This window comes from Prunus mume, linkage group LG3 (assembly GCF_029339155.1).
Source record: "Prunus mume cultivar Tortuosa linkage group LG3, ASM2933915v1, whole genome shotgun sequence".
Lineage (NCBI taxonomy): Eukaryota > Viridiplantae > Streptophyta > Magnoliopsida > Rosales > Rosaceae > Prunus > Prunus mume.
Genome location: NC_142700.1, coordinates 9412009 through 9439958, shown reverse-complemented (window position 1 = coordinate 9439958; position 27950 = coordinate 9412009). Strand labels below are relative to the sequence as shown.

Here is a 27950-nt window from a genome sequence, read left to right as displayed (position 1 = left end):
ATCATAAGGCACTCTCTATGTGTGGAGATATAATGTCTATGATGAAGACTATGATTCAAATTAAAAAAAATCATTGGTCTTATCATCGACCTCAAGGGTCTTGCCATCTGTTGGTACTAAGCAATGAATCCCATCCTTTATCTACAATTAAGAATCATACAAAACATCAACTATACATGCAAAACCATATAGAAAAGATTAAATTTTTGACGGTCATTCGTGTTCAGCTCAACACATGACCTCTATCAAATACAAGGGCATTATCAATTCTCACAAGAACAAGGACATTCTTCATGCTGTTCTCTGAGTTGTAAGTGACATGTTGCAGGACATTCATTGGAGACGTGCTGCAGAGAAGGATTCGATCAACTGATATGTTGTATGGCACATTCGAATCATGATCCACTGGGGAAACAACAGGCGGCTGCTGGAAATGATTACTGTTTAGATGATCATTTCCTTCATTCAGATTGCCTGGAAAGGCTGTGGCTGTATTTCAGTGCTCTTGTCATTTATATTGACAGGGAAGCTTCTATTGCGGCCAACACCAAGCAGGGTGTCTTGCTCCAGTGAAATGTTGCATTGGGCTGTGACATAATCAATCAATTGTTGGTCATCAGAGATCTGTGAATTTGACAGTTACCCAAAAAAAAAACAAAAACAAAAACTATTTGTGAGAGATGTGACCAAAATAAAATTTCAAATCTAACATAAGAAATTAAAGCAAGGTTTGAGTGAAGCATCATAAAACATCATACATCTTTGGAGACAAACAGCTCAATCAACCCTCTGCACTTGGAACCAAAACTCTGGTCCCATCTCTTTCCTGCAAAATGTAAGTAGAAACATATAGTTACATTTAATTATATGTTCAGAAAATGACTTTCTTTTGGAACTAGCTAGGAAAAATGGGAACTTGAGCTCACTGCCATGGCACTTGAATCTCTGTTAGAAGATGAGTTCAACAAATGGGCTGGTTTAATATTAATGGATGTGCATAAATCCTGCTCATGAAAACCCATGGTTAATGATATAAAAACACTAATTAATTTCTTTTGTCAAGATATGTATGGTAGTTGGTAATTATGATTGAATGAGTAAACAAAAATGCGAAAATGAAAAGGATATATAGGTACCCAGAGCCTAAGGACAGAGAAGAAGGAAGCTGGGCAAGAAGATCACAGGAATTTGTTCTTGAGCGCTGCATTGTATCTCTGCATGGAAGGACTGGATAAACTGGAAAAATAAGTTCATTTCCTCCATTAGTCTGAGTGTTCTCATCAGCCCCAGAAAAACAACAATCCATCAACTCAATAAACCTAAAAATAATAAAATAAAATAAAAATTAGTCACAAAAAGAAACATGAATTAGTAACTGTTAATTAAAAGGTTCCTCTTAACCTTTGGTCTTCACTCAATTTCCAAATAACACAATAATCCTAGCCTTTCAAACCCACAAGGGGCCTAAGCCTCTCAGTCAGATTTTGCATAATGATGGCATATCCACAGAGAATTTATTCAATAATGGATATTTCTTTAAAGAACAATCTATCGAATCTCATAATACGCAGAGATAATAATATTCCAAAAGCCACAAGAGACCTCAATTTCTGAAATTCTTGTTACAATAATTCTTCAAAAGCTCCTTCACCCAGCCAGTCATGGCCAAAACCAAAAGTTCCAGCCATCTGTATAAACAGAAAGCAAAAGGCATAAAAGTAAGACAATTTGTAACAGTTGTAAGTGAAAACAATAACCGATTACAGCTAGTCAACATGCTAATCTAATGATTCCAGAGTAAAAAGTAGAATCCAACCACTTAATTAAACTACCCACATGCAAAACAAGAAGAAAAACAGATTCGGATCAAACACTTTCCTCAAATTACACCAACCAGTAGTGACACAAAAAAACAACAGATTATAATGCAATTGCAAGCCCATTCCCAGATCTTTAATATTGACTGATATGAAATCCACAATAACCGAGTCAAAATGGTACTCCTTAACGATATGGCATGAAAATTAGCAAATTCACAATCAGACCATTCAAACCAACAGGAAGAGAAACTAAACAGAAAATAATTCCAATTATGGTAGCAAAACTCACAAGAAAGGAAATAATCCCCAAGTCAGCAAATTTTGTATTTAGGCTTTGCATGACTTGTGCTTGCTTCGGCTTCCAAATCTCAATCTCAAGCTCAAATTTGCAGGTAAACTTTTTCAATTTCGGGTTTCAGACTTCCAGTGAGTCGCAATGTTTAAAAAATGGGGCTAGGCGGCTAGGCGGTTAGGCGGGCGCTAGGCGGCTGGGCGGGCCTCCTAGGCGGGTTGGGTCATTTTTCGGTGCCGAACAAGGAGGACGAAGCAGCCGAAACTTGACTGCGTCTGCAAGCTCCGTCCTACGCGAGTGCAAGCTTCGTGTTTGTTTCAAATGTATTCAAAGAGTATAACCGTGCGGCTATACCCTTAAAATATTTTTAAGCGTATAGCCGAACGGCTATACGTTTAAATATCCAAATGTATTCGGAAAGTAAAGCCGCGCGGGGCTAGAGTTATTACTACAATTATTTTATTTATGCATGCGATATTAGGAAATGAGAATTTAATTTTTTTTTTGATACCTCCCATTCTAATGATTTCCCGCTATTAGCCCATTGGGCAAGAATAAAAAATGAATTTTATTTACAACAAATAATATAGTTTGAACCCATACATACAACAACGACAACAAAATCCCTCAACATTTTGTAGATCAAAGGATGTTGAATTTCATAGTATAATATTGCTTGTATAGCGATTTACTTTCTTGAAGAAAAATTGGATACAAAACAATCTAACGAGACAACGAAGAGAAGTTTGCAGCTATGTTTTGAAATTTATTGAAGGTATCATAGGTCATATGACATTGATATATGAACTATTCAAAATGAGAATTCAAACAACATGTGTTAGATGAGAAGTAGCATCTCATTCTTATATATAACATATTACTTCATTTGTCTACTGGTTGTGCCTGTTGTTAAGCTGGTGCAACCAACATTTTTTCACCAAGAAACTTTTCTTGAACCTTAAATAAATTTAGCTAGGAAAACCTTTGGTGGTTAGGGAAAGTTAAGATAGAAACATAGGCAGGGGCAAGGGTGAAGAATAATTGCGAGCACATGTGATATTACAAAAAATGTAGCGAAGGAATTTCGAATGGCCATTTTCCAAATTAAGCACACATCTTATAATGAAATCAAGATAGGAACTTATAATGAAATCAAGCACACATCTTATAACAAATAGTTCTTCATTGCTCTTCAGGGATCATAAGGCACTCTCTATGTGTGGAGATATAATGTCTATGATGAAGACTATGATGAAGGAAAATGCTAGATCATTATTTATTATCATATAAATAAGGTACAACAAGCACCATATATGTATCTCTTCAATATGATTGATATATTTGCCAATGATCCTCGTACAACAACTTGAAGAAATATTATTACATACATTCTATACTACTATTAGCTACTATATTTTCACATCAGAAAAATACTAAAATATAAATTGAAAAAATCACTGCTCTTATCATCAAACTCGAGGGTCTTGCCATCTGTTGGTACTAATCAATGAATCCCATCCTTTATTTACAATTAAGAATCATACAAGACATCAACTATACATTCAAAACCATATATAAAAGATGAAATTTTTGACGATCATTCGTGTTCAGCTCAACACACGACCTCTATCAAATACAAGGGCATTATCAATTCTCACAAAAAAGAAGGAGATTCTTCATGCTGTTCTCGAGTTGTAAGTGACATGTTGCAGGACATTCATTGGCACATTCGAAGTGCGGCAGAGAAGGATTCGATCAACTGATATGTCGTATGTCACATTCAAATCATGATCCACTGGGGAAACAATAGGTGACTGCTGGAAATGATTACTGTTTAGATGATCATTTCCTTCATTCTCATTGCCTTGAAAGGGCTGTGGTTGTATTTCAATGCTTGTGGGAACCGAATTAAATTAGACCCTAGGTCAAATAAGTCCTTCCATTTGGGGATTATTTGACATAATTGGGAATTACTCAACCTAATTGGGAGTTAAGCAATTAAATTGAAAGTTACCTAATTAAATAGAGAATTGATTTGATTCCTACCACAATTCCCAATTAAATGAGGAGTTACCTAATCAAATTAGGAATTGATTTGATACCTACCACAATTAGGGATTTAATTTACCCTAATAAACCAAATCCCTAATTAATAAAATCAATTCCAAATAGGGGAGGAATAATTCCCTTCTATCTACGGAATTATTCCTCTGAAACCCTAGCCTCCAAGACCACTATAAAAAGATAGTCACACACAGGTTGAGGTACGTCTGAAATCTCTACTGAAACTCTGCAGAAAATTCCTCTCACAAACCCTAGCCACCTTCTCTCTCTCTCTCTCTCTCTCTCTCTCTCTCTCTCTCTTTCTCATTTACATAAGGCTTCGGCCGCCCGGTTGACACTATAAACACATCTCCGTACCCTAGTTAGCTAGTGTTTCTCTTACAAACTCTTGAACAAATTTAGGTATCGAAGGGCTTTTGGCCAACACCCCCCGGGTGTGGCCCTCTTATTGATTCTATTTTGCAGGGAGAAAGAGACGGCGGAGAAGGAAGGGGAATATTTCCGATAGAATATTATCGTGGGGAAATTTGCTCCCACAAATTGGTGCTTTTATTGAGAACACGAGTTATACTCAATGCGTGCTCAAGAAATCCGTTTCTCCTATTTTTCGATCCATCAAAACCTTCCAAACAACCATGGTTGGAAGCAAGAAGATGAGAGGCAAAACTAATGTGATGGCTAAATCCGCGACGTCCCAAAGCCACTCTACCCACGATCCTGCAATCGACATGGTGGCACCACCACCTCTCACCATCGTGCCACCTATCGGACTCGCAGCTGAGACCACTGCACCGGCCACCGTCGCCGAACATGGTGGAACCTCCCATCAAGGTGGGCTCATTACCACCGTCGACTTAGGCCTAATCTTGGAGCAACTCCAAGCATTCCCTCCGTTACCTCCACGCTCAACGCACGCTCCCGCGTACACCTCTAATGAAACCCTAGCCCATGTGCAATTGAGCTCTACGCACTTCCCTCCTCCCGATCCACGAAGTCAAGCAGACCTTAATTTGAGAGTTGACCAGCTAGCTTAGAGAATGGACAACCAAAGCAACCTGATGAGGTAGCTCCTCAACCAAATAAGCCTGGCTCAAAACCTTGGCCTTGGACAATCGGGCAAAGAGAGAATGATAGACGAACGCGCCGATAGGAAACTTGATGAATACTAAGTAGGTCGAGTAGGAATGAGCAGACAAGGCAAGGGATAACAACGTGATCGGCCTGCCGACATGTCGCAAGCATCTGCAAGCCACACTTAAAGCAGATTGAGTTTAAGGAACAACGTGCACAAAAGGCTGGGCCCACGACTTGACATCCGGGCCAACTTGGGTCCGCAGGAAAATGTACATCAAAGGCTAGGCCCCTAGGGAGGTCAACCAGACAACCATCGCAACAAGGATCGTGAAGAAAGGCTCTCAGCTGTCCACTCGCAGAGGAGCATTCACGAAAGGCTAGGCCCTAAGGGTGGTCAACTGGACAACCCCTACAATGAGGACCATGAGGAAGGGCGCCGCTGCTCACTCTCGAAGAGTTGATTCTCGTCGACAAGCTACAAAAATCCTTCGCAAGCACAGTCCACCAACACGCCGCCTAAGCAGCAGGCGAGAAGGTCGACACTCGCAAATCAACAAGGAAGTCAATCAGCATCGCCTAAATTGCGAAGATCGCCAACGTGATCGACTAGCAATGTGTGCGAAAGACGTTGAGAAACTTGTGAATGACCGACTTTGAGACTTGAAGACCGGCAGGAATTTCGAAGACGCACTACGTAAGGAGATGGACCAGGCGAACTCTACGCCTTTCACCCTCGAAATCAAGCAGGCTGCTCTCTCGAAGAGATTCTCAACACCTTATTTTACACACTTCAAAGGGGATTAAGATCCCGAGAGCCACCCAAAACATTACAAAAATGTCATGATCCTCCACAAGGTGGACGGCGCACTGATGGGCAAGGTGTTCGCGATGACCTTGCGAGGAGTAGCCCAAGACTGGCTTCACACTCTGCCATCCTGGTCAATCAGCATTCATAACATTGAAATGTTGCGTTGGGCTGTGATATAATCAATCAATTGTTGGTCTTCAAACCCACAAGGGGCCTAAGCCTCTCAGTCAGATTTTGCATAATGGATATTTCTTTAAAGAACAATCTATCAAATCTCATAATATGCAGAGATCATAATCTTCCAAAAGCCACAAGATACCTCAATTTTTGAAATTCTTGTTACAATAATTCCTCAAAAGCTCCTTCACCCAGCCAAGTTTCAACCCCGCATTTATAACATTGTAGCAAATTCACAATTAGACCATTCAAACCAACAGGAAGAGAAACTAAAAAGAAAATCATTCCAATTATGGTAGCAAAACTCACAAGACAGAAAATAATCCCCAAGTTACTGATCCTCTACAAATGAATGGTGTTATCAAACTCCGACAGATACTGTTTGAATGCATCTCGATTTCCAGTTTCTATTAAATCCATTCCCATCCTGTCTAAACCCTCAATAAATTTGTGTACAGAAAATAGAGAGTGAGACCCGCCAGGAAACAAGAAATCTAAATTAAAAGAATGCCATTCAAGTTTTCCAAAAATCGGCCGCCTAGGCGGGACCTTTTCAAAAAAGAAAAAAGGGTATAGCCGGGCGGCTATACTCTTTAAATAATATATGGCATAGTAAAAGCAGTATGCGCGGCTATACCTTTTCGACACGCGGAACTGGCGAAAGTCACCAGGCGGTGGTCTTATTTTTAAGGGAGTTTCACTAAAACACCCAAAATGGAGATTGAAATTATAAAAAAACCCAACACCCAAAACACTTTATAAACACACCCAAAACTCATCATTACACACAGTCAAAACCCATTTATAAATACACCCAAAAAGTTGACTTTGGGGTTGATTTTGGGTGTGTTTCTATATTTAAATAGTGCTTGGGTTTTTTTATAAATACATGTCTAGGATTGGGTTTATTTATAAATTTGTATATTTTTAATTATAAATAATATAGCCGTGCGGCTATACTCAGTGTTGTTTTAAAATAAAAATAGTATAGCCGTTCGGCTGTACTTGGATTTTTTTGACACGTGGCGAAGTAGCGCTAGAAGCCAGGCGGTGGTCTTTTTTTAATTATAAATAGGATAGCCGTAGGGCTATACACGGATTTTTATTTAAAAAACTGTATAGCCGATCGGCTATACTAGAGTTTTTATTATAAAAATAGTATAGCCGCTGGCTATATCCTTTACATAAAACTTGATTTTGGGCTGAAATTTATTATACATTTCATGCCAGACCCGCCAGGAAGAAGGAAATCTGAAAGAAAAAACTACGCCATTCAAGTTTTCCAAAAATGGGCCGCCCAGGAGGGCTAGGCGGGTCCTTTTTTTTATATAAATAAATAGTATAGCCACCCGGCTATACTGCTTAAATAATATATTCAAAAAGTCCTTAAATAATATATTTAAACAATATATCCGTTCGGCTATACCCTTATTTAGTTATTTATTTTAAAATTAAAATTAAATTTTTTTCCAGCCAGATTCATTCTTTCTTATGGAACGGATGTGCCTAGCTGCCATTGCTGATCAGTGTCGTTGGCCAATTGCGACTAGTGTAAATTTCGATGTACACCCGTTTCTAACCTAAGTTTTAAGTTCACTATATGGTTTTGGAACATGGCCAAAAACTTGAGAATTAAAACTTAAAATCTAAGCTCAAAATCCTAACATATCAACTCTGTCAAGAATGGTGTGCACTTAAAATCTAAGATCCATACCCCAAACTTTGTTGAGGATGGAGTGCAACTTTTATTTCGCTTTGCCATCTCTCACCAAGAGCCACTTTTTTGTATGAATATATTGACAGGATTATTACACAATTATGATGGGTAGAGATTGAGTCCAGATGATCTTGATCACATTTCAACCTTGTCACTTGAGCCAAAACTCACAAATCTCTCTTTGACAAAGAAGAAAAGGGTCGGGACGATTGATCGGGATCACTAGTTATAAGTTTGGGCTCTAGTGGGATTGAATCTCTAACAAAAATTAAAGATAAACAATACATGATCTGATCTGCAAATAAATATAAGAAATCGGAGGGTATCCATTATTAGTGGCAATCTACAAGCAGGAGGAACCCTATGAGGGTTCATGAAATGCATATTTATACTTGAGTTAAACATCAAATAGCATCACCATCAACTCAATATGAAATAGAAATAACAAGGATATCTTTAGGACTTTCGTCCTGATGAACTCAATAAATAGCATCACCCTCGAAATCGAAAAGAAAAAAGCACATAAATTCATAACCACCAACGGATAATGAAAAATGTTAGTTAAATTTAGTGATAATCTGAATGTTTAATCAACTAAAGGCAAGAGAACAAAGGAAATTGCCATACTGTAAGATTAGTGCTGACTGCTACCATTCCATATGCTTTGCAACTGCATCCGGTCTGAAATTGTTACACTCAATCATGAGAAAGAGGACTAAATTTTATATGACAAAATCAATGATTAACTACAAAGACATAATAAACCTTCACTCCGTCATACCATCTTGAGGACTAAATTATTCAATTATAAAATTACTAAGCTATTCCAAATATGATTCATTCCGCCCACTCCCAAGCTCATTCACATTTGTTTAAACTTTAAATTAACCCAAAGATTATTAAGCAAGTCCTGAACTGAAGCAACGTGTTAATAACCTGAAGAAGTGCTAGCAGTGCACTGACCCGAGAGAAGATGAAATCCATTCCCTAAGGGTTCGAACATTCAACATAGTTTCAGCTGTTGTAAAGGTCTTCAAAACTACCACAACTGCAAATATCAAAAGAATTATATATGCCACAAATATTTTTCAGAAACGGAATACTGCCACTCTTTTTGAGGGATGCAGCATAGATAACATTAATTAGAAAGCACTATATTCACCCAATCCCTTTCCCCCACAAGACACTAGTTACGAATGGGCCAACCCCACCTCTGCCAATTTCCAAGGTTTCAGGCGTGGCACGTTGCCGTGAGTAGTCCAACAGTATCCCGTCAAACTCACAATTAAGTGTTATGTTTGTTTTAGGTGAACCTGGAGATGCTACTAAGATTGAATCCCGTACTCAAACTCATACAGATCCGACTATGGAGATCTAAACATGAGTCGCTAAAACTCCAGCTTGATGTATTTGCAGAGATGCCAGACCAGCCAGGAAAAAAGAAATCAGAAAAAAAAAACGCCATTCAAGTTTTCCAAAAATGGGCCGCCTAGGCGGGGGATAGGCGGGTCCTTTTTATTTTATTTTATAAATAGTATCGCCGAACGGCTATACGCTTGAAATTATATATTTAAGTATGGCCGCTCGGCGGTACTCTTGGTTTGGAACTAAGTTTAATTCTTCCAAAAATGACACTCACATTTTTCCTCTTAACCAGATTTGACGTCTCCAATATGTCAATATGAAATAGACATAACAATCGCTATGCGACAAAGATCTATTTCCAGATCAGAAAGCAAAATTTCCTTGAGGCCATTGACAACTGAGAATATTTTTTTGAAGCTTCTTATAATCTATACATAAACAATCTTAAAAAGCACCATGTTCTGCATGTTTTTGTTCAGTCTTGGCAGCAATTGTCGCTCCAAGGCATTAGATATCCTCATGAAGGATCTCAAAGTTTTTGCCGAAGGTAATGAGGAGCTGTTCAAAGAAATGCATCAAATGTGTATGGGTTCAATCCAACAGGGATCAGACGGCACTCTCTATGTGTGGAGATATAATGTCTCAATCAGATTTTGCATAATGATGGCATATCTACAGAGAATCTCATAATACGCAGAGATAATAATCTTCCAAAAGCCACAAGAGACCTCAATTTCTGAAATTCTTGTTACAATAATTCCTCACCCCGCCAGTCATGGCCAAAACCAAAAGTTCCAGCCATCTGTATAAACAGAAACCAAAAGGCATAAAAGTAAGACAATTTGTAACAGTTGTAAGTGAAAACAATAGCCGATTACAGCTAGCCAACATGGTAATCTAATGATTCCAGAGTACAGCCGCTATACTCTTAATTAATGCTTACCGAGGGTAGTTTCTGGGTTTAACGCTGCAATATTTCTGGCAACATCAATAGGATCAACGTTTGCAAGACTGCACACAGAGGAAAACAAATTAATAGAATACCCTTATACCCGAATCATCCATCTTCTGATAATAAATAAAAAATTATATATGCCACAAATATTTTTCAGAAACGGAGTACTGCCACTCTTTATGGGCCATGCACCCCACCAAACATTCGGTTAATCTTCTCTTTGAGGGATGCAGCCTGCATTGTGGCATAGACAACATTAATTAAACAACACTATATTCACCCAATCCCTTCCCCCCACCAGACACTAGTTACGAACGGGCCAACCCCACCTCTGCCAATTTCCAAGGTTTCAGGCGTGGAACGTTGCTGATTTTCAGAGATGCCTTTACGTTGTTGATAAACGAGAGTAGCAAAAACCCTAGCTTGATGTATTTGCAGAGATGTCAGACCCGCTAGGAAAAAAGAAATCTAGAAAAACAAAACGGCATCCAAGTTTTCCAAAAATCGAACGCCTAGGCGGGCTAGGCGGGTCCTTATAATTTTATTTTATAAATGGTATAGCCGGTCGGCTATACTCCTGAAACAATATGTCAATATGTCAATATTGATGTCTCCAATATGTCAATATGAAATAGAAATAACAATTGCTACTCGACGAAGATCTATTTCCAGATCAGAAAGCAAAATTTCCTTGAGGCCATTGACAAGTGAGAACATCATTTTTTTTTGGCTTCTTATAATCCATGCATAAACAATCTCTGAAAAAAATACCATCTTCTGCTTGTTTTTGGTTCATTCTTGATAGCAATTGTCACGCCAAGGCATTAGATATCCTCGTGAAGGATCTCAAAATTTTTGCCAAAGGTAATGAGGAGCTGTTCAAAGAAATGCATCACATGTGTATGGGTTCAATCCAACAGGGATCATAAGGCACTCTCTATGTGTGGAGATATAATGTTTATGAGGAAGAATATGAAGAAAGAACTCAACTCAGGCAAATAATTGAGGCAAATCCAGTTTTCCGTGGCAAACTGAAGTATCCTAGCATCAAAAGTCATAGATACATAAACTCATTAACCAAAGGTAATGCTTTCTCTCTAGTTATGGTCTTCCTAATTTCTATTTTGTGATTGCATATGTTCATACATATGCCTATGCGCATTTGTGTGTGTGAGAGAGTACTTGTTATTCTCATATTTAGTAAAAGATTTAGTCACTTTCAGTTTTTTGTAATTGGGAGAGACACTGACTTGTGTGTTTAACTTGACAGCTGGAATTGGCAACCAGTGGCGGACCTATTAAGGCTCGAGGAGGTGCAGCTGCACCTCCCCTAGCCGGAAAAACCATTGTAGGTGCCTTAAATTGCCCCTTTGCTCAACTAGTATGCAGAATACCTTATTTCCATTTCCAACATTTAAGTAAATGTCTTTGTCCTTTTACTTTAATTTATTTATAAATTAAAGTAAAAGGACAAAGACATTTACTTAAGTTTACAATGTAAATAAGGAAGTACCCCCAATTTGGATTCAAATAAAAATACTAGAAAATCAAATTCCCACCAAATCAAAATATGAAAAATCGGTTTTAGTGCAAAATACAATTTAGGCTAAAAATAATGGCTCATTAAGTCAATATATACTTCATACTAAAATCCTGTAAAACCCCATTGGGCTAGTGTTAGTCATTCAATTACTTTATTTATACAAGTGATATAAGGGAATGAAAATTTAAATTCTTTCCGATACCTCACATTCTAATGATTTCCAGCTATTAGCCCATTGGGCAAGAATAAAGAATGAATTTTATTTATAACAAATAATACAGGTTATACCCATAAATACCAAAAAAATGAAAAAAAGGATCTGCCAACATTTTGTAGATCAAAGAATGTTGAATTTCATAGTATAAAATTGCATGTATAGTAGTTTACTTTCTAAATTGTATCCATTGTAATTATGAACTAAACCCAATTATAGCATTTTTCTTATTACACTTGACAACCCTGCTCTTTTGCTACGAGATATATCAGTCCGCGGCTATGCTTTTAAAAAATTCAAATGTGTTTAAATGGTATAGCCGTGCGGCTATACTGTTAAAATATTGGATAATTTTGCTTTTAGCAATTCTGAATGTACCTTGGAAACATCATTCATAGTATGAGAGCATACAATTGCCAGGTTTGCCATTCAGATACTCTGTCAGAGCATCTCCAGGAGAGTACAAATTTTACTAAAATTCTAGTTAAAATAGCTAACCACTTAAAAGGTGGTTCCTCCAGCAATGCTCTCTATTTTAACTAATCTCAAATATTTATTATTTTAAATTCATTAAAAAATTTAAAAGAAAGAACTCAAAATTTTAAAAGAAAGAACTCAAAATGAAAAGTAGCTCACCACCGAACCTTTCTTTTTCTTCTCTCTCTCTCTCTCTCTCTCTCTTGCAGCTTCCATTTCTTCTCTCTCTCTCTCCTGAATTCTTTCTCTCTCTTTCCCTCTCCCTCTCTCTCTTTCCCTCGTTCTTTCTCTCTCTTTCCCTCTCCCTCTCTTGCGCAGCTTTCAGATTTGGTGAGCCTTGAATTTCTCTCTCCTCTTGCTAGATGTAGTGAGCCGACATGGCGAGATAGGTAGCGAGAGCGTTGTTTTTCCTTCTTTTTCGCTAAAATACCGAAATTTCCTCGAGGCCGTTGACAAGTGAGAACATCATTTTTTTTATGCTTCTTATAATCTATACATAAACAATCTTATAAAAAAAGAACTATGTTCTGCACGTTTTTGGTTCATTTTTGACAGTAATTTTCGCTCCAAGGCCTTAGATACCCTCATGAAGGATCTCAAAGTTTATGCTGAAGGTAATGAGGAGCTGTTCAAAGAAATGCATCAAATGTGTATGGGTTCAATCCAACAGGGATCATGAGGCACTCTCTATGTGTGGAGATATAGGGCCCGTCCGGTAACGTTTTTAGAGAATGTTTTCTTAGAATATTTTCAGAGAATGAAAACAAGAAAACGAATTTGCATTTTCAGGAAATGAAAATGCGTCTGGTAGATTAATTAGAAAACATCTTCAGAAAATAAAAACAATGAAAACGTGTCTGGTAGTACAATTTGAAATAATAATATGTGAGTTCTTTTTATGAAAATGTTTCCCATGAGAATGAAAACAACTTTTTTCTGTTTTCTACAAGTACACATGAACTTGTTTTCATTTTATGAAAACATTCTCAGTGTTTTCTGTTTTTGGGCTACTGAACGTGTTTTTGCCTCATTTTTGTTTTCTGAAAATGAAAACAACCCCTTAAAACATTACCAAATGGAGCCATAATGTCTATGACGAAGACTATCATGAAGGAAAATGCTAGATCATTATTCATTATTATATAAATAAGGTACAACAAGCACCATATATGTATCTCTTCAATATGATTGATATATTTGCCAATGATCCTCGTACAACAACTTGTATAAGAATTGAAGAAATATTATTACATAACATTCTATAGTACTATTGGGTACTATATTTTCACATCAGAAAAATACTAAGATACAAATTCAAAAAAATCATTGGTCTTATCATCAACCTCGAGGGTCTTGCCATCAACCTCGAGGGTCTTGCCATCCGTTGGTACTAAGCAATGAATCCCATCCTTTATCTACAATTAAGAATCATACAAGACACCAACTATAAATGCAAAACCATATAGAAAAGATGAAATTTTTGATGGTCATTCGTGTTAAGCTCAACACATGACCTCTATCAAATACAAGGGCATTATCAATTCTCACAAGAACAAGGACATTCTTCATGCTGTTCTCTGAGTTGTAAGTGACATGTTGCAGGACATTCATTGGAGACGTGCTGCAGAGAAGGATTTGATCAACTGATATGTTGTTTGGCACATTGAATCATGATCCACTGGGAAACAACGGCTGCTGGAAATGATTCGCTTAGATGATCATTTCCTTCATTCTCATTCCCTGGAAAGGCTGTGCTGTATTTCATGCTCATGTCATTTATATTGCCAGGAAGCTTGTATTGCAGCCAACACCAAGCAGGTGTCTTGCTCCAGTGAAATGTTGCATTGGGCTGTGACATAATCAATCAATTGTTGGTCATCAGAGATCTGTGAATTTGACAGTTACCCAAAACAAAAAAAACTATTTGTGAGAGATGTGACCAAAATAAAATTTCAAATCTAACATAAGAAATTAAAGCAAGGTTTGAGTGAAGCATCATAAAACATCATACATCTTTGGAGACAAACTGTTAGGACCAATTTTTGGTATATTGGCAATTTCCTGTTACAAAAACATAGAGTAGGTCTTTGAATGTAACCTACAGTTTTCAAGTGACATTCTGCTATCCTGGATCAGTGTGGCTCAGAGACAATGCCAAGGTATGTTTTGCATCCATGCATTCATATTTTCATATTTGCTTGATCATCAAAAGTGGCTGTAAGATGTACATGACTGATATATGATTTCAGTCTTATATAATCCAGTGCCAGACATCAATGAGTTTTTAACGATGGTTTTATATTCTTTAGCAAAAGGGCTCTTTTGTCTTTACGGCTGGGTTTTTAATTAAGTGGCTTTATTTGTTTTAAAGAAATAATTTATTTGTTAAAAAGCCCATTTTTGCTAAAAGCCTTTTTTGGTCTCTGACCTAGTTTTAAGCGTGTAATAAAAGAAAGGAACTTAGCCTTTTTGTTGGGGGGTCTGCAACATTGAAAAAGATGAAGAACGACAAAATATTTGCAGAGAGGTTTTTGAGAGTTCATATTGAAAACTCATGTGGCTGTTCCTTGTTAGCCTCCATGAGTGATTAAATAATCATCTTTTCATATATGTGTGAGTTCATGAGCATTATGCATGTTGGTGATCAACAATCGTGCCTTGAGGTGTGAGCAGCCGAGACTAGAGTTGTGCCATCTCTTGTTGACGAAGGAAGACAAGATCGCTGGTTGGGTTGAGTAGCAAAGGCGAGTAGGCAAGTCTGCCTTGTGAGCGTTAGTCTTGTGAGTTGAGACTTGTAAGACCTTTTTGTATTCTTTCTCATTGATTTGTTCTCCGGCATAGTGCCCGCAGTTTTTTCCTCATCTTGAGGTTTTTTACTGCGTCAACATATCGTGTGTCCCTTGTGCAATTGTTTGTGTTTTTATTTGAATTTATTCTGCTGCGTATTCTGGAATTTTTGCTTACAGGATTGTTACAGTATTTCAATCCTGTTGTGGTTTTTGAGTATTAAGAAACAGATCAATTGGCCATTCTAGGGAATTTCAATTGGCATCAGAGCTGGTCACTAGACGTGCTTAGTGAGATCGTTGGGCTGTGCTAGAATGGATCGTGCATGTGGGTCTGTGACTCATCCTCCGTTTCTTGATGAGAATACTAACTATGGGGCTTGGAAAGCTAAGATGAAATCTTTTCTGTGGGCTCAAGGTACAAAGGTGTGGACAACTATTGAGAATGGTTGGGAACCTCCAACAAAGGAAATTAAAGGGCATGGAAAAGAGGTTGAAGGTGAAGGCCAGTCGACAACAAAGGTTGTAATTAAGCAAAATACAGAGTGGACTGATGAAGAAAACGATATGAGTGCCTACAATCAAAAAGGTCTTAACTCCATCTTCACTGCGGTATCAGCTGAAAAATTTGAGTTTATATGTCATTGCAAAACCTCAAAGGAGGCTTGGGATATTCTGGAAATTACTCATGAAGGAAATGCCACTGTCAGAGAATCCAAACTTCAACAACTGATGACTAAGTTTGAAAATATGAAGATGCTGGAAACTGAAAAATTTGCTGAATTTTACGCTAGATTGAGTGTGGTGGTGAATGCTTGCAGCAACCTTGGTGATGCAATTCCTGAACACAGAATAGTGAAAAAGATTTTGAGATCTCTGCCTATGATGTATCACGCCAAGAAGACAGCGATTGAAGAGTGTAAGAATTTGAACACTTATAAACTTACTGAGTTAATTGGTTCTCTTACCACTTATGAGATGGAATTTCCAGAAATAAAGAAAAGTAAGGGCATTGCTCTAAATACAGTGAAAGAAGATGGGAGTGACAGTGTGTCAGAAGACAAAATGGATTATGCTTTGCTTACAAAACAATTTCGTAAGTTTTTGAAATCTAAGAATTCAAGGTCTGGTGAACAAAGAGGAAATTCAGGTTCAAGTACAAGAGGGAGTCGCCCTCGTGAGTTTACTTCTGACAAGTTATCACATACAACCAGAACTATGGAGAGAAAGGGCTCTAAAGATTCACCTGAAGTGCTTTGAATGTGGTGGATATGGACACTTTGCCTCTGAATGCGCAAATAATTTGAGGAAGCAAAATAGTGGGAAAAATAAAGTAATGGCAGCAACTTGGAGTGATAGTGAGTCTGATAATGATTCAAATTCAGAAAATGAAGATCAAGTTGTTGCTTTCTCTGGGAGAATTCATGCGCAAAAGGATGAGAACTCTGATGTTGAAGAACCTGAGATAGAAGTGGTGATGAAGCAATTCAATAGTCTCTATGATTCCTCTGAAAAACTGAAGAATAAAAATGCAGAGTTTGCTGATCAAGTGGCTTTTCTACAAGACGAACTAACCAGGACTGAAGCTGCCTTTCAATCCCAGCTGAAAACAGAAGAAAATCTGCGTGGGTCTTTGCTTGAAAAAATTCAGATGCTCCAAGACAAGTACCAGCTGCAGAAAGATATGAATGTTTCTCTTACTTTCGAAAGGGACCATGTTAGTGCTGAATTAAAATTAGCAACGGAAAAAATATTTGGTATGACCATTGGTGCAGAGAAGATTGACAGGATGTTAAGTCTGGGAAAAAGGGCTGGTGATACGAGAGGTTTGGGTATTGAAAGTGAAAAGTCTAAGCAAGAGGTCAAAGCTGTGAAATTCATCAAAGAATTCTCTTCTACTGAAGCGAATGTTAGCCCAAAGAAATTTATACCAATCTGTCATTTTTGTGGAGTTTTTGGTCATATACGGCCTAGATGCAATGTGCTTAGAAAGGAGAAGAGGTCAGCTTACTACTATTCTCCAAGAAATTTTAATCCATCTCAAAGAACCAAACTAGTGTGGAAAAAAAGAGAGGAAAAGTGCTTGGTGACTTTAATGGCCTTATCTGCTAGAAAATTTGATACATGGTATTTCGATAGTGGTTGTTCAAGACATATGTCTGGTGATAAATGTTGGTTTACAAATCTGAATACAGAGTGTGTGGAAGGCTCTGTGACATTTGGAGATGGAAGTAAAGGTAAAATTTTAGGGAAAGGAGATGTTGAGACACTTGGCTTACCATTCTTGAAAAATGTCATGTTGGTGGAAAATTTACAGGCAAATTTGATAAGCATCACTCAACTTTGTGATGATGGTAGCAGCGTGTGGTTTGATAAAGATCAATGTTATGTTGCTGATTTTCAAGGAAAGAAGGTTATGAGTGGCATGAGATCCAAAGATAATTGCTATTGTGTTCAGGTGAATGAGAACAAAAGTCTTGTGTACAATCGCGCTACTGATGACGTGATGGAACTGTGGCATAGAAGACTTGGTCATATCAACTTTCGTGATCTCTTGAAGCTGTCCAAGAATGAGTGTGTCAGAGGTCTGCCAAAGCTGAGTGGTAAGTCTGCAGGAGTGTGTGGTGCGTGCCAATTAGGTAAGCAAGTCAAGAGTGCTCACAAAAGCATATCCTACATATCAACATCCCAACCATTAGATTTGCTGCATATGGATTTAGTTGGTCCCATTCAGACTGAGAGCATAGGTGGAAAGAAGTATATGTTGGTGTTGGTGGATGACTTTACTCGGTTTACTTGGGTTGATTTTCTTCGTGAAAAATCTGATGCATTTAAGAGTTTTCGTGGCCTATGCAACAAAATTCAGATCGAGAAAAATGCTTCACATGTTACTGTCATGAGACTTCGAACAGACCATGGAACAGAGTTTGAAAATATAAGCTTTGCTGAATATTGTGAAGAGAAAGGAATAAAGCACGAATTTTCAGCACCTATTACACCTCAACATAATGGGGTGGTTGAGAGGAAGAATCGCACCTTGCTTGAAATGGGACGTGTGATCTTGACAAGTGCTAAGATAGCGAAGAAATTTTGGGCAGAAGCTATTAGCACAGCATGTTATACAGCAAATCATGTATATCTTAGACCGGGCACAACTTCAACTCCTTATGAGCTTTGGAAAAGGAGAAAACCTAACATAAAGCACATGAGGGTTTTTGGGAGCGTCTGCTATATTTATAGAGATAGAGAAAACCTAGCAAAGTTTGATACAAGAAGTGATGCTGGCATCTTTTTGGGTTATTCTCTCACTAGCAGGGCTTATAGGGTGTTTAACAAGAGGACATGTACGGTAATGGAATCAATTAATGTTGTTGTCAATGATACTGATATGTCATTTGGTTCTTGTGCAGATGATGATGAGGATATTATTCCAGCAGCTCATAGGCAAGAAGAAAAGGACAAGGTGGCTAACATTAATGATGAAGTGCATGCAGAAGAAGATATGTTTTCACCTCCTCTTAGACCTGGTGCTCGGCAAGTCCAAAAGGACCACACACCATCTGATATTATTGGAGATTTAAATGATCAAAGAAAGACAAGAAGCCAAGTCGTTGCGGAGGTAACTCATCTGTGCTATGTTTCCAAATTGGAACCAAAAAATTCAAAAGAAGCACTTCTTGATTGTGATTGGATCATGGCTATGCAAGAGGAGTTAGACCAGTTCACTAGAAATGATGTGTGGTACTTGGTTCCACGTCCCAAGGACTTGAATGTGATAGGTACAAAATGGGTTTTCAGGAACAAAACTGATGAAAATGGTGTTATTACAAGAAATAAAGCAAGGTTGGTTGCACAGGGATATTCCCAGGTTGAAGGGTTGGATTTTGATGAAACTTTCGCTCCCGTGGCAAGGCTTGAATCAGTTAGATTGCTTTTAGCTATAGCTTGTCATATGAGGTTCAAACTACACCAGATGGATGTGAAAAGTGCGTTTCTAAATGGGGTTTTACAGGAGGAGGTATATGTAGAACAACCTGTAGGATTCAAAGATCCTTACAATCCTGATCATGTATATCGTCTTAGAAAAGCTCTCTATGGGCTGAAGCAAGCTCCTAGGGCTTGGTATGATCGGTTGTCATCCCATTTGCTGAATAAAGGGTATGCCAGAGGAGTTGTTGACAAAACTCTCTTTGTCAAAAAGACCAACAAGGACTTGATTGTTGCTCAGGTTTATGTCGACGATATTGTTTTTGGGTCTACATCTGAATTTCTTGTAAAAGAATTTACTAAAGTTATGAGCAGCGAATTTGAGATGAGTATGTGTGGGGAGCTGAGCTATTTCCTAGGCCTGCAAGTCAAGCAACAAGATCATGGTATCTTCATTTCTCAAACCAAGTATGCAAAAGACTTGGTAAAAAAGTTTGGTATGAGTTCTGCCAAACCAACAAGGAATCCCATGGCTACACACAACAAAATTGATGTTGACCCTTCTGGAAAATGTGTAGAACAAACACTTTACAGAAGCATGATTGAAGCCTCTTATATTTAACAGTCAATCGACCGACATATCATTCAGTGTTGGTGTGTGCGCTCGCTTTCAGGCAAATCCAAAGGAGTCTCACTTGAATGCAGTCAAGAGAATCATCAGATATGTAAGTGGTACTCCAACTTTAGGTGTATATTATTCATTTGACTCAAATTCTGAAATTGCAGGTTACACCGATGCCGATTGGGCTGGAAACGTTGATGATAGGAAGAGCACATCTGGAGGGTGCTTTTATGTAGGTACTAATCTTGTGTCTTGGCATAGCAAAAAGCAAGCTTGTGTTTCCTTGTCTACAGCCGAAGCGGAATACATTGCTGCTGGAAGTTGTTGCACACAACTACTATGGATGAAGCAAATGATGAGTGACTACGGCATTCATCAAGGTACTTCAACTCTTTTTTGTGATAATCTGAGTGCAATAAATATTTCCAAAAATCCGGTTCAACACTCACGAACAAAACACATAGATATTAGGCATCATTTTATTCGTGAATTGGTGGAAGAAAAGGTGGTAAGTCTTGAGTTTGTTTGCACAGAAAAACAATTGGCTGATTTGTTTACAAAACCATTAGACACTGTTCGTTTTGAAGCTCTCAGGAAGTCTCTTGGTATTTGTTCCATTGAATGAGCCCCCTCTAATTTTTTTTTTTTTGCATTCACATTTCATTGTTGTATTCCCATGTCGATTAGGTTTCTTAGTTTCTGTTATTATTTTTTTCCTTCGGTTTTATTTTTTGTAGCCTTGTAGTATATCATTGCATTGCATTTTCAATCCCATTGTCCTAAGCTTGTATTTCTTTGAACTAAGATTGGGTTTTCTAGTCTGAGTACGGGACTAACTGTGAGACACATGCTCTTAGTTGGGAAATATTTTTCTATGTTAGTCTCTGGAATTAATCCTTGCTTGGCATTTTCACAGCATTTCCTTGGTTCTTGCACATGCACACCAATATGAGCTATGAATGCCTTTGTTGCAAGATTTCACTTTAAACGACAATGATAGATATCTTTGGAGCTTGACTCAGGTTATCCCAAAGTAGCCGGACCTCTTACCTAACCAGTGTCGAGGGTCGCGTCGAATACGGGATGGCTTGGTCCATATTTATTTTCAAAAAAAAAAAAAAAAAAAAAAGTGTCACAACTTTGAAGCCTTTTGACTCGAGTTGCTAAGCCCATGGAGTATCCTTGATATACTTAGTGCCCTAAAGTCCTCTGGCTTGGGAGCATCTGGCCTAAGACTTATTACAAGTCACTAGAAAGCTTAATAAAGTTGTGGACCGTGCTCCATAAAGAAAAAATATATATACAGCACAATTGTGAATCTGTTGAATACCATTTGTATGCTTTGTCATTCCTATCTCTCTATTGGTTCACTTTTCCCACCAAGGACCCCTGTGCACTTTTGCTAGCCTTGATTATATGGTGTTGCCTGACATACAGAGATATTTCACAACACTTGATGTTGTGGGTTCTCATTGTTACTCTTCAATTTTGACTTGATATCTCCTTACAAGCTTTGCTTAGAAATCTCGTGTGTGACACTGGTTTAAAAAAAAAAAAAAATTTCATCTTGTGTGCCTTCTTGCTCCTTCGTCATTACATGTATCTTTTCATACATTCATGGGAGATTTCATAATTTGGAACTTTTGCCTACATTGTTCTTCCTGGGAGTGGTTGTTTGATGTGCAAGTGGTTATTTCTTTGAGGGGGAGTTTGCCATTACCTATCCAAAAAAGGAGGAGTAAACATTATGAGTTTTATTTTGACATATTGTCTTTTCAACCATACATGCTTTTCACTGGTTATTTTTTGGTTTAGTGGTGCAGAATTCAGGTTACCTTTTCTATTGCAAGTGGTTATGTTTGAGGAATTCTTTTCACTCACTTGTACTTGGTTTAGGGGGAGATTGTTAGGACCAATTTTTGTAACTAGAGTTTTTGTATAGGAAATGCCAAAGGGGGAGATTGTTAGGACCAATTTTTGGTATATTGGCAATTTCCTGTTACAAAAACATAGAGTAGGTCTTTGAATGTAACCTACAGTTTTCAAGTGACATTCTGCTATCCTGGATCAGTGTGGCTCAGAGACAATGCCAAGGTATGTTTTGCATCCATGCATTCATATTTTCATATTTGCTTGATCGTCAAAAGTGGCTGTAAGATGTACATGACTGATATATGATTTCAGTCTTATATAATCCAGTGCCAGATATCAATGAGTTTTTAACGATGGTTTTATATTCTTTAGCAAAAGGGCTCTTTTGTCTTTACAGCTGGGTTTTTAATTAAGTGGCTTTATTTGTTTTAAAGAAATAATTTATTTGTTAAAAAGCCCATTTTTGCTAAAAGCCTTTTTTGGTCTCTGACCTAGTTTTAAGCGTGTAATAAAAGAAAGGAACTTAGCCTTTTTGTTGGGGGGTCTGCAACATTGAAAAAGATGAAGAACGACAAAATATTTGCAGAGAGGTTTTTGAGAGTTCATATTGAAAACTCATGTGGCTGTTCCTTGTTAGCCTCCATGAGTGATTAAATAATCATCTTTTCATATATGTGTGAGTTCATGAGCATTATGCATGTTGGTGATCAACAATCGTGCCTTGAGGTGTGAGCAGCCGAGACTAGAGTTGTGCCATCTCTTGTTGACGAAGGAAGACAAGATCGCTGGTTGGGTTGAGTAGCAAAGGCGAGTAGGCAAGTCTGCCTTGTGAGCGTTAGTCTTGTGAGTTGAGACTTGTAAGACCTTTTTGTATTCTTTCTCATAGTGATTTGTTCTCCGGCATAGTGCCCGCAGTTGTTTTCCTCATCTTGAGGTTTTTTACTGCGTCAACATATCGTGTGTCCCTTGTGCAATTGTTTGTGTTTTTATTTGAATTTATTCTGCTGCGTATTCTGGAATTTTTTGCTTACAGGATTGTTACAGTATTTCAATCCTGTTGTGGTTTTTTGAGTATTAAGAAACAGATCAGTTTGCCATTCTAGGGAATTTCACAAACAGCTCAATCAACCCTCTGCATTTGGAACCAAAACTCTGGTCTCATCTCTTTCCTGCAAAATGTAAGTAGAAATATATAGTTACATTTAATTATATGTTCAGAAAAGGACTTTCTTTTGGAACTAGCTAGGAAAAATGGGAACTTGAGCTCACTGCCATGGCACTTGAATCTCTGTTAGAAGATGAATTCAACCAAATTGGCTGGTTGGATATTAATGGATGTGCATAAATCCTGCTCATGAGCACCCATGGTCAATGATATAAAAACACTAATTAATTTCTTTTGTCAAGATATGAATGGTAGTTGGTAATTATGATTGAATGAGTAAACAGAAATGCAAAAATGAAAAGGATATATAGGTACCCAGAGTCTAAGGACAGAGAAGAAGGAAGCTGGGCAAGAAGATCACAGGAATTTTGTTCTTGAGTGCTGCATTGCATCTCTGCATGGAAGGACTGGATAAACTGGAAAACTAAGTTCATTTCCTCCATTAGTCTGAGTGTTCTCATCAGCCCCAGAAAAACAACAATCCATCAACTCAATAAACCTAAAAAATAATAAAATAAAATAAAAATTAGTCACAAAAAGAAACATGAATTAGTAACTGTTAATTAAAAGGTTCCTCTTAACCTTTGGTCTTCACTCAATTTCCAAATAACACAATAATCCTAGCCTTTCAAACCCACAAGGGGCCTAAGCCTCTCAGTCAGATTTTGCATAATGATGGCATATCTACAGAGAATTTATTCAAGAATGGATATTTCTTTAAAGACCAATCTATCGAATCTCATAATATGCAGAGATAATAATATTCCAAAAGCCACAAGAGACCTCAATTTCTGAAATTCTTATTACAATAATTCCTCAAAAGCTCCTTCACCCAGCCAGTCATGGCCAAAACCAAAAGTTCCAGCCATCTGTATAAACAGAAACCAAAAGGCATAAAAGTAAGACAATTTGTAACAGTTATAAGTGAACACAATAACCGATTACGGCTAGCCAACGTGCTAATCTAATGATTCCAGAGTAAAAAGTAGAATCCAACCACTTAATTAAACTACCCACATGCAAAACAAGAAGAAAAACAAAAAGAAGAATAACCATCTCAGAAACCAGTAGTGACACAAAAAAACAACAGATTATAACGCAACTGCAAGCCCATTCCCAGATCTTTAATATTGACTGATATGAAATCCACAATAACCGAGTCAAAATGGTACTCCTTAACGATATGGCATGAAAATTAGAAAATACTATCAAGTAAAGGAGCCAAGTTTCGACCCCGCATTCATAACATTGTAGCAAATTCACAGTCAGACCATTCAAACCAACAGGAAGAGAAACTAAAAAGAAAATCATTCCAATTATGGTAGCAAAACTCACAAGACAGAAAATAATCCCCAAGTCAGCAAATTTTGTATTTAGGGTTCCCATGACTTGTGCTTGCTTCGGCTTCCAAATCTCAATCTCAAGCTCAAATTTGCAGGTAAACTTTTTCAATTTCGGGTTTCAGACTTCCAGTCAATCGCAGTGTTCAAAAAATGGGGCTAGGCGGGCGCTAGGCGGCTGGGTGGGCCTCCTAGGCGGGTTGGGTCATTTTTCGGTGCCGAACAAGGAGGACGAAGCAGCCTAAACTTGACTGCGTCTGCTTGGCAAACTGAAGTATCCTAGCATCAAAAGTCATAGATTACATAAACTCATTAACCAAAGGTAATGCTTCCTCTCTAGTTTTGGTCTTCCTTTCTATTTTGTGATTGCATATGTTCATACATACGCCAGTGCGCGTTTGTGTGAGAGAGAGAGTACTTGTTATTCTCATATTTAGTAAAAGATTTAGTCACTTTCTGTTTTTTGTAATTGGGAGAGACACTGACTTGTGTGTTTAACTTGACAGCTTGAATTGGCAGCATTAACAGTGTAAAGACCCTCGTCCAAATCCAGTCATTAAGACTCTTTTCATTGATTGTGTTTGTGAATGGCAGGACTGTTTGTCTCTGTCTCTATCGACTGGGAACAGTTTGCAAGTAAGATATGTTTTGATTGTGTTCTTATAATCTATACATAAACAATCTTAAAAAACACCATGTTCTGCATGTTTTTGTTCATTCCTAACAGCAATTATCGCTCCAAGGCATTAGATATCCTCATGAAGGATCTCAAAGTTTTTTTCTCCCATCGTTTATAAATTTCCTGTCTTTTTAGAATGATCGTGTGCAGTAACTAGTTTTTATAGTTCACTCATGAATCCTGCTAATGTGATTCTTCAGTCGGAACCTGGGGGTGTTGGAGACATAGGACTATGGGATGTGTTAGTTCAGGGAAAAAGTTGCTTTCAAGAAATTTTAGAGTCTGGAATCTTGATGCAGGCCCAATGGCCTTAAAGGTGCATCTGCTTCTGGATTACGTACTACTCTCTCAACCTTACTGATATGATCCGAAATTTGAACAAATGTCAATTATTTCAGGAAGCTCTGGTCAAAGATTCATAAGTATCTGTTAATCATATCCGACAGAGTCCTGATGGTTCTATATTTGGTGAGAATGTTCTCATACTTAAAATGGTATGGAGTTGCTGATTTTCAGTTCTTGTAGTTCAAATTCACTGCCGTCATGTTCTTCAATGAACTGGGATTGCATATGCAAAGCGCATTGTGCAATTATATTCTTATAATGGAGGCAACAACAATTAGAAGTAAGTTATGAAAAAGAACACAAATTCTCAAGGAAACTGCAACTTTTGAGTACGTGACTATAAACCCAACCCATCATTTTTCTTACGTAGATTGATGCTCACTTAGGAAGTGTAAATGATTTTGGCATTCTTTTCCCCTCACAACCAACTTTTGGTCATAACTTGTGCTGATGACAAGACCGTCAAGGTTGGTTTCATTAATGTATGTTTAAGGTTTGGGATATATTTTGTAGCCAAAGACAGTTTACTTTTGAAGGTCATGAAGCTCCTGTCTATTCTGTCAGTCCTCATACCAAAGAAAATGTCCATGTAAGGGCCACTTTGGGTTTGATGTTGTGGTTCTGGTGAAGTTTTTGTTCTGAATCATCTGATTTACTTTCCGGTTCCTGCAATATATTATCCAACACTTGTTTTCATGCTTCATGCCGCAGTTGTCTTTTCAACATCGGTGGATGGCAAGATCAAAATATGGTTATATGATAGCTTTGAAGGCAGTGCTGCGCCAAACTGGCTCATAGTGCTGATGTTCAAAGGTTCAACTTATATGGCCTGCGATTGCCATCTTTTATTTCCTGATTGATATCTTTGGGTGAATATAGTAATGTTAGTTTTGATTGAGATCATGTAGCGTTTTTTTCATGTGGGATCAGCCAAGGAGGGAAACAATTAGAGCCAGGAGCGACCAAGTGTAAAAACATGGATTTGTTTTTTTGTTTTTGATATTAAGAGAGATTACATGAGCCTCAACTAAACCAACATCTTCCATTGCAAAAATGCGAAGAAGTGAACATTGAACTCCTATCAAAGACTTTTTTTATATTTATTTTGTTCGAACTACACATATATAAGAAATCCAGGCCTAGATTTCTTCTTTATGTCTTCTTTATGAATTTCTGACTCCTCAATTTTCTGCTTTCAAATACTTCATTCCTAGTCCTAGATCGAGGACACAATACAAAGATCATAGTAACCAGTACTGTGTTGTCTACTAGACTGCTGATCCTGGGCCTAACCCTGCTATTATATGTGAGGAAGAACCAGCAACAAATATACGGTAAGCTATTTGATTTTCTACTCTTCTGCCCCTCCATCTTCTAAGATAGGTAGGTTCAGTTCTATAGAAAATGTTTGCTGTTGCCTCTCTGGTTTCCCTACAGTTAGCTTGACAGTTTCCACATGTCATTTGGGTCAGGACTAAGGTGGTGTAATTTTTATTCATTTTTTCTGTTCTTTCGTGGGTTGGTTTTGTGTTCCTATGCAAGAGGAGGAGGAGACAAATCTTTCTTTTTTTCTTTTTTTTTCTATCAGCAAACAAGAGGGCATGATCAAATGTCAAAATCTATAACAGAAATGCAATATCCAAAGAATGAAAAGCAGTCCAACCAAGAACCATCAATGGATGAATATTGAATGCATAAAGATTTATCAAGTTTCAAGCAAGAAGAACCAAACCAATCGATCTATTGCTTAACCAAACCAGAAATAAATAGTCAGAATTTGAGATTGGGGCCTAAAAACCGAACCTTGTTATTGGCAAGACCATAGAAACTCCATGTTAGGATAGCTTCATCATTTCCTTCCACCGAAGACAGACACCAAGTCAGCAAATTTTGTATTTAGGGTTCCCATGACTTGTGCTTGCTTCGGCTTCCAAATCTCAATCTCAAGCTCAAATTTGCAGGTAAACTTTTTCAATTTCGTGTTGCAGACTTTCAGTCAATCGCAGTGTTCAAAAAATGGGGCTAGGAGGACGGCTAGGCGGCTAGGCGGGCGCTAGGCGGCTAGGCGGGCTCTAGGCGGCTAGGCGGGCGCTAGGCAGCTAGGCAGGTGCTAGGTGGCTGGGCGGGCCTCCTAGGTGGGTTGGGTCATTTTCCGGTGCCGAACAAGGAGGACGAAGCAGCCGAAACTTGACTGCGTCTGCAAGCTCCGTCCAATGCCAGTGCAAGCTTTCGTGTTTGTTTCAAATATATTCAAAGCGTATAGCCGTTCGGCTATACCCTTAAAATATTCGAATATATTAATATATAAAGAGTATAGCCGAACGGCTATACCTTTAAAATATCCAAATGTATTTAGAAAGTAAAGCCGCGCGGAGTTATTTCTTCAATTATTTTATTTATACATGCAATATTAGAGAATGAGAATTTAAATTCTTTCTAATACCTCTCATTCTAATGATTTCCAGCTATTAGCCCATTGGGCAAGAATAACAAATGAATTTTATTTATAACAAATAATACAGGTTAAACCCATAAATACAACAACAACAACAAAATCCCTCAACATTTTGTGGATCAAAGGATGGTGAATTTCATAATATAAAATTGCTTGTATAGCAATTTACTTTCTTGAAGAAAAATTTGATACAAAATAGTCTAACGAGACAACGAAGAGAAGTTTGCAGCTCTGTTTTGAAATTTATTGAAGG

The 27950-nt window shown here is 37.8% G+C and overlaps 1 long non-coding RNA gene across 4 annotated transcripts; it reads right to left on the bottom strand.

The window, feature by feature from the left end:
- Positions 1–22: 22 nt before the first annotated feature.
- Positions 23–27561, bottom strand: LOC107882009 (uncharacterized). 4 transcript variants are annotated; one of them, XR_016125641.1, is made up of 6 exons: positions 27046–27561; positions 23662–23747; positions 23194–23377; positions 927–1004; positions 759–826; positions 23–624 (listed from the first exon to the last, which is right to left on the bottom strand). It is a non-coding gene; the product is annotated as an uncharacterized LOC107882009 (long non-coding RNA). The 4 variants fall into 4 exon arrangements; XR_016125643.1 differs by lacking the exons at positions 23194–23377; positions 23662–23747; positions 27046–27561 and adding exons at positions 1137–1319; positions 1603–1688; positions 2110–2396; XR_016125642.1 differs by lacking the exons at positions 23–624; positions 759–826; positions 927–1004 and adding exons at positions 22674–22882; positions 22983–23061; positions 24214–24487.
- Positions 27562–27950: the final 389 nt, after the last annotated feature.